The 10,392-nt window shown below is 42.8% G+C and overlaps 1 pseudogene; it reads right to left on the bottom strand.

The window, feature by feature from the left end:
• Window positions 1-3,234: 3,234 nt before the first annotated feature.
• On the bottom strand, window positions 3,235-9,109 carry LOC142072425 (olfactory receptor 5AR1-like; annotated as a pseudogene).
• Window positions 9,110-10,392: the final 1,283 nt, after the last annotated feature.

Genomic DNA, 10,392 nt, shown 5'->3' with positions numbered 1-10,392 from the left:
TGATACATGTATAGAGAGTAATCATATCTCCCCTCAGCCTTCTTTTGGTTAGGCTAAACAAGCCAAGCTCCTTGAGTCTCCTTTCATAAGACAGGTTTCAGAGGAACAGCCGTGTTAGTCTGTATTCGCAAAAAGAAAAGTAGTACTTGTGGCACCTTAGAGACTAACCAATTTATTTGAGCATGAGCTTTCGTGAGCTACAGCTCACTTCATCAGCTCACGAAAGCTCATGCTCAAATAAATTGGTTAGTCTCTAAGGTGCCACAAGTCCTCCTTTTCTTTTTTCATAAGACAGGTTTTCCATTCCTCGGATCATCCTAGTAGCCTTTCTCTATACCTGTTCCAGTTTGAATTCATCTTTCTTAAACATGGGAGACCAGAACTGCACACAGTATTCCAGATGTGGTCTCACCAGTGCCTTGTAGAATGGTACTAAAACCTCCTTATCTCTCCTGGAAATACCTCGCCTGATGCATCCCAAGACTGCGTTAGCTTTTTTTCATGGCCATATCACAGTGGCAGCTCATAGTCATCCCAAGGTCAACCAATACTATGAGGTCCTTCTCCTCCTCTATTACTTCCAAGTGATGCGTCCCCAGTTTATAACAAAAATTCTTGTTATTAATCACTAAATGCATGACCTTGTACTTTTCACTATTAAATTTATGAATAATTTATGCTCCCTCTCTTTGTAATATTTAGCTTAATACTGAGGGTGTTCACCTGTGAGGTGGGAGATCCAGGTGCAATTCCCCCTTCTGTCCAGTGCTGAGCAAAGATGTGCATTTGCGTTTCCTGTATTTCCAAAAAGCATCCCACCCCCTGAGTGGTGTCGTATTCTAGACTCGGTTGCTCTCAATCTCTCCTTTCAAAGTTGTTCTACAGTGGACAAGTAATTAAAAAACCATTGGAACAGAGACATGAAGTTGAGCATGTTGGTGCCCCGAACCACTTGTCTACAGAGTCATAACTTATATCAATTTACAACAGTAGTGTAGACCAGTCCTGAGAACGATGAAGAACAGAACATAGCCCAGTCACCAGGATCCTGTCTGGCAATGTGGGAGACCCACTTTCAAATTGCTTCTCCCCATTCGACAGAGGGGGAATTGACCTGGATCTCCCACTTCCCATGGGAGTGATCTAATCACTGGGTTAAAGTCTACAAGGGAAGCAGCACCATTACCACCTCTTCCATTCCCATCCCTTTTGTCAGTGTGGACCTACATTGTCTTTGCTTTGACATCAAAAAGTATCCAGGAAGGAAAGGAAATGTTCCATTTCTGGTCATGCTAAATAGTTCCCTCCACCCCACAGGACATTTCTGTCAATGTTTTCAATTTGCCAAACATTTGAGGAATTTTCAGATTTGGTTCAGGTTGAACTGAATTTGTTTTTCAATGTTTTCTAACCACCCATGAATGCAAAAATCAGCTATTGGCCCAGCTCTATCCATTTCTCACTCTCCGGAACCTGAGCTGTACAATTCCCAGAATCCCTATTCTTCAGAGTCCATAGGACTTACCCACAGAACTAAGAGTAAGACCCCATAGCGAACCTGCTCCTGTGGTATAAACATCTAGAGTCTGATATGACTTTTTCTTTCTGTTTAATTTATATACTCGAGAAAACTCACCCTTCCCATATTACTTTGTATTCAGTTCAATGCAGATTCTCACAGTGGACGCACACACACCACATTCTCTTTTGGATATCTTACCCTTGTTCTTACTTATTTTGTTGCTCCCTTAACTTAAAATAAAGGCCATTTTGATTGAATTCACCTTTCTCCTCCACATGCGTGGATACAAACCAGGCGACAATCTACACAACAACCCCACAGAGGATGTAAAGGGCTGCAGATGATCAGGAGGGTGCTAGGTGCAAAACTCCCTTTGTTTCAGCCATAGAAATCACACACTTCATACTTGCAACTGCATAACCAAACCAAACCCACTACAAAGCAGAAGGAGATAGATTTGATTCCCCCCTCTTCTTTCCCAATACAAATACATCTATGCTTTCAAAGTATTATGCAGACAAAACTACACAGGTTTGTTTCATGGGACAAGACAAGATGTCACATGTATTATAACACAATTTGATTTATGACCAATAACTAATATCTAATACCCATGTATACACACACACACACATCAAATGTTCTGTAGCTGCTAGATAGTTACCATTCCTGAATGTAGTTTGGGTTCTGGGCTTGAGTTCGTAGCTCGTGGCAGATAACTGGCCAGGAAAGCCAGGCACAAGGAAGAACTAGGTCTCTGTTGGGCATGCACCAATGCCCTTCTGTGTTGGGAGCAGAATGTTACCCTCCAAAGTGATCCATCTCACCCATCCTTTTTGTAGGCTTTAGTTTGAATCCAGAGTCTATAGGTCTTGATGTGTCACACTGCCTCTGGGTTTGGTGTGATTGATCACCCATCAATTGCAGACATGACTTTCAGCCTGGGACTTGGCTTTGATGTTTCTTCAATTGAACTTTTGTTATTTTTTTCCAGGGTGGACTCTTCTTGCTTTATCAGGGCTGTTGTCTGCATCTTCAGCCATTGGTGTTTACACTTTATTTCATCAGGACAGTCTGGGCGGGAGGTTGATTCTATTATCCATATATACCTCATTCACACATCTAAACTACACTAATAAGATTACAGCAGGGTTTTGCAAAAATGAAGGTTGCAGCAAGCTTTTTCAAAATGGAGTGAGCATTTTAAAATGGAGTTTGGGACAAGTTAAAATGGAGTTTGAGTTACAATATGGACAAGTGTAAGGAATGGCAAACAGTGAGAAGAAGTTACAATGTTGAAACAGTGTAAGTTTCAGCTATTTAAGCAGCAATTGGATTGAAAGTGAAAGTCAATTAGCCAGTTATTGGGGTATCTGGTTTTTTGAATGAATGTAGTTTCATTCATAAATCTTTATTTTTGAAGTTATATTAATAAAATGAACCATTAAAACAATTTAATTGATCAGTTCTACAGAAGCATGTCACAAATATTCACACATTTGAAACAGGTGCCTCCTGGAATTTTGATGGGGTAATAGCTTAACAAAGCCCTGATTTTAGTTGGGGCCTGCAGGCCCCATTGGAATACAAACAAATTCATAATAACAATACTATACTCCCACGGGCTCAACAAAATTACATTGCAATGGGATGGGAATTCAATTCACCTGTTTCCACTCCCCATCACTAAACCAGTACTAAGTTAAACAGATTCAAGAACTGGTTAGGAGTTTATTCACTGCTCTCCTCAGGGCGTCCTTCACCTCCATGTTCCTCAGGCTGTAGATGAGGGGGTTCAACATGGGGATCACCAGCAATTAAATCACTGAGACTATTTTGTCCGTGTCCATGGAATAGCTGGACGTGAGACGTAAATACATGAAGAGTTGGGTGCCATAAAACAGGACCACCGCAGTCAAGTGGAAAGTGCAGGTGGAGAAGGCTTTGCGACGGCCCGCAGCAGAGCTGATCTACAGGATAGTGGAGGTGATATAGACATAGGAGAGGAGGATGGCCACAAATCTGCTCCCTGTCAAATACAACGTGAAAGCAAACATCATAATCTCATTGATGCGGGTGTCAGAACAGGAGAGTGCCAGCAGAGGGGGGATGTCACAGAAGAAATGATTGACGATGTTGGAGCTACAGAATGACAGCTGAAATGTAACACATGTGGGAATCATTGAATCCACCACCCCCACAGCATACACCCCAGCCACCAGCTGTTTACAAAACTGCCTGGACATGGTGACCGTATAGAGCAGTGGCTTACAGATGGCAACATAACGGTCATACGCCATCACAGCCAGCAAGAAGCACTCAGCATCTACAAAAGCGATAGAGAGAGACATTTCCACAGCGCAGGCCGTGTAAGAAATGACTTTCCTCTCGGCTAAGAAATTCAGCAGCATCTTTGGGGAAATTGTCGAGGAAAGACAGAGGTCACAGAAAGACAAATTCCTGAGGAAAAAGTACATGGGGGTGTGGAGTCGGGGATCAATCGTGATTAACAAGATCATCCCCCCGTTCTCCACCAGGGTGATAGAGGTCAGGCAGAGGTCAGGCAGCTATAGAAATATGGGCAGGTGAATGGTGCGGAAAACCTGCCCCTTCTCTGTAATGAAAGAAGTGAAGATAAACAGAGATCAGTTTCTTAATGAACATCAGTACCCACTCAGGGAAGTGCTTAGTCCACAGAGCCAGATGTTCACAGCTGGTCATTCCAGGTGTTTGATAAAATGTAAACACTGTGCAAATATAATGACACTTCAGATTCATCATGTCCCACCCACAAACACTCCCTGTTCACTCATTCAAAGAGAAAACAGTGACTTGTGATTCTGCTGTGAGAGAATCAGTCTGAAGGGATTATTCCATCGCTAAAGAAGTGGTGAGAGTGAAGGAGTGTCAATCTTTCCACCCGCTTTGGGCAAGGGGAGCTCTGTGGCTTGGCATGTAGGTTTGGCGTAAAGTTGCTCACTGTGCTAATTAAGCTTTTTGGCATTTACTTGAGTCTGTATGAAAACCCAGAGACATAATGGAAAGCCCTGGCTTCAGTGACTAGGTAATTGCCTATTTTTCCAACCAAGGACGTCACTCCTTTAGCTGAAGGGGTCGGAGTTGTTGCTGAGACATTAAGTGCTGTAGGCCTGGAATTGAATAGCTGCTGATCCCCATGGTGTCTGAGTGTGTGTGTGACTGTAATACAGGACAATAGCATGCACCTGCTGAGAAGAGATAGAGAGATGTGGTGGCATTTTCCCATCCATAGAAACTACCAGTTTGGAGCATTTGGGAAGTTTTATATTGAGATGTGTGATCTATGGCACATTATTCCTGAAGCAACTGGGAATACCTGAGCTCAGACAGCCATAACACCTAATTAATCCATTCAGTGAACCCAAGCCACCTTGGTGTAATTGGTGCCCTGGGGATTAATTTGTCCCAATCTTTCCTATTGTGTTATTAAATGATGCAATTTCTACCAGAGTTACAGAGTATGAGGTGAGGGGTATATTGCATGCTGCTGTTTTCAGTGCAAGCCGAGTACTGTGTAGACCTGATCCACAAAGGCGGTTTGTTTATTTTTTTTTTTTTTGTGGAGACCGAAATCTTTTTTGTTAGGAAATACCATAGGGGTGCATCAGATACCACACAGCACCAATCTCTTCCATGTTCCTGGCTCCCAGGCTGGACTACATCCCCCATGATGCATGATGGTCTCTCCTCATGCTGAACTGCCCTGGAACATCACCAGAGTCCCACAGCCATGGTTTAGGGAGGAGAGCAGTTTGGTATTTTGATGGAAAGCTTATAATTTCCAGGGAAAAGATAATTTCATGGAAAAAAATAGTTGAAAGGAAAATCCAATTACCCATCAAAAGGCTTCTCAAGAAAAAAATTCAAGGAGCTTTCACAAGAAATTTTGAATCAAAGGAACAGAAAGTTAGATACAGGTGAAACATATAAATTATTTGCAGCTGTAGCTTATATCTGCTCAGTCATTCGTGGTTTCAGAATCACATCATTGTCCTGGTCCCAATAGGTCGAATGTAAAACCTGTAAGACATGTAAGAGTACTCCAGATTATTGAGCAATTACAGCATGCCAATCACCATGGTATCCAATGTCCTTCCCTTGCTAGGTTACTCTCCTAAAGGTAGGAAAAGTTTGTTCACTCATTTTTGCCTGATGGAGACCATAGGATGACCAGAGGAGCTCAGGAGGAGACCACAGCATGCTCTGGACTTCTGCAGGTCACAAACTATCCCTCTTCATGCATATTATCTGCACACAGAGCTCAGCACTAACATGCTAAATAAATCTAAGAGTCAACTAGACATAGTCATGCTCTCACCACAAATATTAATACATTTTTGATAAATGATAGAGAGTCGCATCTCTTTTCAGCCGGTGCAGCCCTGCATGTCCCAATTTCCCCTCACTCCCCATCTCACTCCACTGCTCCCTCACCAACTCGCTACTCCTCCCAAGGCCACCACCCATCTTACAAGTGCATCCTCTCCAGGGTCCAGGCACCTAATTAGGTGCATTGCCCTTCACTGCCTCGTGCGTGGTCACCCAGGCACACACCTGAAAGGGAACTGTGGAAATGACCCTTCTGAATGGAATCACTATTATAAAAATGGCCTGTTGGACGATGGTGGTGCAGGTTTTGACAGATGAGAGGAAGAGCTTGATTTTTATGGTTTCACACGCAAAGAGTAGCCTTCACCTTTCTAGGCAAATGCCTTTTATTTCACAGGAAAAGAGCAATTCAAGAATGACAAATAGTAAAGTCCCAGTGAAAGAGGGGACAATTTAATTTCTGTGCCCATCCATGCTGGGATCTCTTCAATGCATGGCCAGGGATTTCATCTTGTGAAATGACCCAGTTGTAACACTAACAGCTCCTATGCATTGCAAATATCCATTCTCTTCCTACAGGTCTCAGGACTTGTTTTTTTTTTTCTGAAATAGAGATGAGTCCTTCCTGCACAATCTCCTGCATGGAGATGTTGCTAGTGGCAGCCTCTTGTCCCTGCCCAGCAACCTGGTGAAGCTAGGGAAGGGAGAATGTGCATCCTCCCCTGCCTTATAGTGACATCACATGGGCAACATTGAACCTTCTACATTCCTCAACTTGTGCCTCCTGAGGATGCTCGGGGCTTCTCTGCACTGTGCCTAGGTCTGCTGGATATGAATAGACCTGCTTAAAGAGGTAACCATAACATGGACACTACCCATTAGACCACATCCCCTGCTGCTGTCAATGGATGCCTCTCCCTGGGAATCATTGGGCCAGATTCACAGATGGTGTAAATCACCATTGCGCTGTGGTTTTTTGGAGGTGGGAGGGGTGGGAGTGAAGAATTTCATGGCGATAGAATAAATTGACATTCCCACAGACTTTAAAGGGTGTTACTGTGCAATCTAGGGGTTGTTCCCATGGAATTTGTTCTGATTGTGCTGCTGATTACATAGGGCTATGGGTGTGGCTACACCTGTTTGGTATGCTTCACAGACAGGAGTCCTCTCACATTCTATGTTTCATATGTTTGAATAGCTGATATTTTTGTCTTGTATTTGGAAGAGTGTAGCTTGTGGTGGGGGTGGAATTGTTCGTGTGGATTTTTTTTTCTTTTGTTGGCTTTTTAAAGTATGCCTTATAATGTATCATTTGAAAACTCATAATTTGCTGATCAGTATTGTCCTGATAAAATACATGTGGCAACATTGTATGTGAAGTTACAAGATTACATTGTATGGTGTTTTCTGAAAACATCCACTCAGTGTGCAGCGGTAGTCAAACAAGTGAACAAACAGTTGGGAATCATTATGAAAGGGATAGATAATAATACAGAAACTATAATATTGCCTGTATATAATATCTTGAATACTGCCACATCTTGAATACTGCATGCAGATGTGGTCGCCCCATCTCTAAAGAGATGAATTGGAAAAGGTTCAGAAAAGGGCAACAAAAATGATTAGGGCTATGGAACAGCTTCTTTATGAGGAGAGATGAATAAGACTGGGACTTTCTAGCTTGGAAAATAAATGACTAAGGGGAGGATATGATAGAGGTCTACCAAATCATGACTGGTGGAGAGAAAGTAGATAAGGAAGTGTTATTTACTCCTTCTCATAACACAAGAACTAAGGGCCACAAAATTAAATGAATAGGCAGTAGGTTTACAACAACCACAAAGAAGTATTTTTTCACACAATGCACAGCCAACCTGAGAAATCCTTGCCAGAGAATATTGTGAAGGCTAAGACTATAACAGGGTTCAAAAAAGAACTAGATACATTATGGAGGATAGGTCCATCAATGGCTATTAGCGAGGCTGGGCAGGGATGGTGTCCCTAGCCTCTCTTTGCCAGAAGCTGGGAATGAGCTACAGGGGATGGATCACTTGATGATTACCTATTCTGTTCATTCCCTCTGGGGCACCTGGCATTGGCCACTGTCAGAAGACAGGACACTGGTCTAGATGGACCTTTGCTCCGACTCAGTATGGCCATTCTTATGTTCTTACGTTCTTATTAATATGTTTCATACTGAGGTTGGCAAACAGGTCTATCTTTAACAAAGAAATGTGTGCTCTTCTTAATTTTATATTTAAGCAGTAAACAGAGTTATCAAGCAGGAATTGAAACCAAAGAAGCTCAAAAAGATGAGGAAAAAGCAGCAAGGAATCATTCTTGCACGAGGACATTTTATTTCCTGGTAACGAGGTGGAAATGTTTCTCAAAAGAGAGATAGGACTTTAAAAAGAAGTGGCAGACATTCCTATGCACCTCTCTCTCTCTCTCTCTCTCTCTCTCTGCCTGTTTATTCACTGCATGTGAAGGGATACAGGAAGCAGCCATTGGACTGGGGCAAGGGTCCTGACCTAAGAAGTTTGGTCAGTAAGACTGCTGAAAGCATGTGGGGACAAAACCTTTGCTTTGAATTGCACATTGTTTGTTAAGTTAGGCACAAGTTGCATTTTAGCTTTATTTTTCTTGTAACCATGTCTGACTTCTATGCCTCATTATTTGTGCTCACTGAAGTTTAGTGACTACACAGATAGGTTTTATTTTATTGTTTTATCTAATCCTGTGTGTTTAAACTGAAGTGTCTGGGAAACTTGCATTCCTTAAGGCGTCCTTCACATGCTCCTCCATGTTCCTCAGGCTGTAGATGAGGGGGTTCACCATGGGGATCTCCAGCGTGTAAAATGCTGAAACCATTTTGTCTGTGTCCATGGAATAGCTGGAGGTGGGGCGTAAATACATGAAGAGGAGGGTGCCGTGAAACATGACCACTGAGGTCAAGTGGAAAGTGCAGGAGGAAAAGGCTTTGCGCTGGCCCTTGGCGAAGTAGATCTGCAGGATGGTAGAGATGATATAGACATAGAAGAGGAGGACAGTCACAAGGCTGCTCACGATAATGCAGCACATGAAAGCAAACATCACAATCTCATTGATGCGGATGTCAGAGCAGGAGAGCGCCAACAGCGGGGGGATGACACAGAAGAAATGTTTGATGATGTTGGAGCTCCAAAGTGACAGCTGAAATGTACAACATGTGTGTATCATTGAATCCACCAACCCCACAGTGTACGCTCCAGCCACCAGCTGTTTACAAAGCTGCCTGGACATCACATGCAATTTGTAATGTACCTTCACAAAGGAATCCCTCGAATAGCTAAAAAGTCAGTATTAGAGACTACGAGAGGCATCCTCCGTGCAGTTGTGAGACACACATACACACCGAATGTAAAGGAGAAGACAGCATTGCTGTATAGAATGAGGGGCTGAGTCATCATTCTCTTACAAACAGGTTTTACGCCACTGTTACTCAATTGCCATGTGAGGACAAGATTGTCTAGTGGATTGGGCACTTGCTGCGCACTCTGAATTTTGAGGCTCAGTTCCCGGCTCAGCTGCAGACATCCGAGGTCATATAAGGATAGATATATCTCTCTGAGCCTCAGCTTGTCATCTGTAAAACGGGGATAATACAGCCAGGGATGTTGTCAGGATACAAACATTAAAGATTGTGAGGTGATGGGAGGTACTGTGGTGATGAGGCCAGACAAGGACCTGAAAACATTCATGAACCTTCACAGCACCCTTATAAGGCAGGCAAGAATGATTACCCCCATTCTGAGGTGGGTCAGGTGAGGCAGAAAGAGTTTAGGGCTCTGTCATAAATATAAAGGGAAGGGTAAACCCCTTTAAAATCCCTCCTGGCCAGAGGAAAAATCCTCTCATCTGTAAAGGGTTAAGAAGCTAAGGGTAACCTCTCTGGCACTTGACCAAAATGACCAATGAGGAGACAAGATACTTTCAAAAGCTGGGAGGAGGGAGAAAAACAAAGGGTCTGTGTCTGTCTGGGTGATGCTTTTGCCGGAGACAGAACAGGAATGGAGTCTTAGAACTTAGTAAGTAATCTCGCTAGATATGTGTTAGATTATGATTTCTTTAAATGGCTGAGAAAATAGCTGTGCTGAATAGAATGACTATTCCTGTCTGTGTGTCTTTTTTGTAACTTAAGGTTTTGCCTAGAGGGATTCTCTATGTTTTGAATCTAATTACCCTGTAAAGTATTTACCATCCTGATTTTACAGAGATGATTCTATTTTACTTCTATTAAAAGTCTTCTTGTAAGGAAACTGAATGCTTTTTCTTTGTTTTAAGATCCAAGGGTTTGGGTCTGTGGTCACCTATGCAAATTGGTGAGGATTTTTACCAAACCTTCCCCAGGAAGTGGGCTGCAAGGGTTGGGAGGATTTTGGGAGGAAAGACGTTTCCACACTACATTTTTTCAGGTACCCAGATAAAGTTTGGTGGTGGCAGTGGAAGTCCAAGGGTAAAAT

The sequence above is a fragment of the Caretta caretta genome, chromosome 6 (assembly GCF_965140235.1).
Source record: "Caretta caretta isolate rCarCar2 chromosome 6, rCarCar1.hap1, whole genome shotgun sequence".
NCBI lineage: Eukaryota > Metazoa > Chordata > Testudines > Cheloniidae > Caretta > Caretta caretta.
Note: the sequence above shows the minus strand (reverse complement) of the source record. Positions and strands in the feature narration are given on the sequence as shown.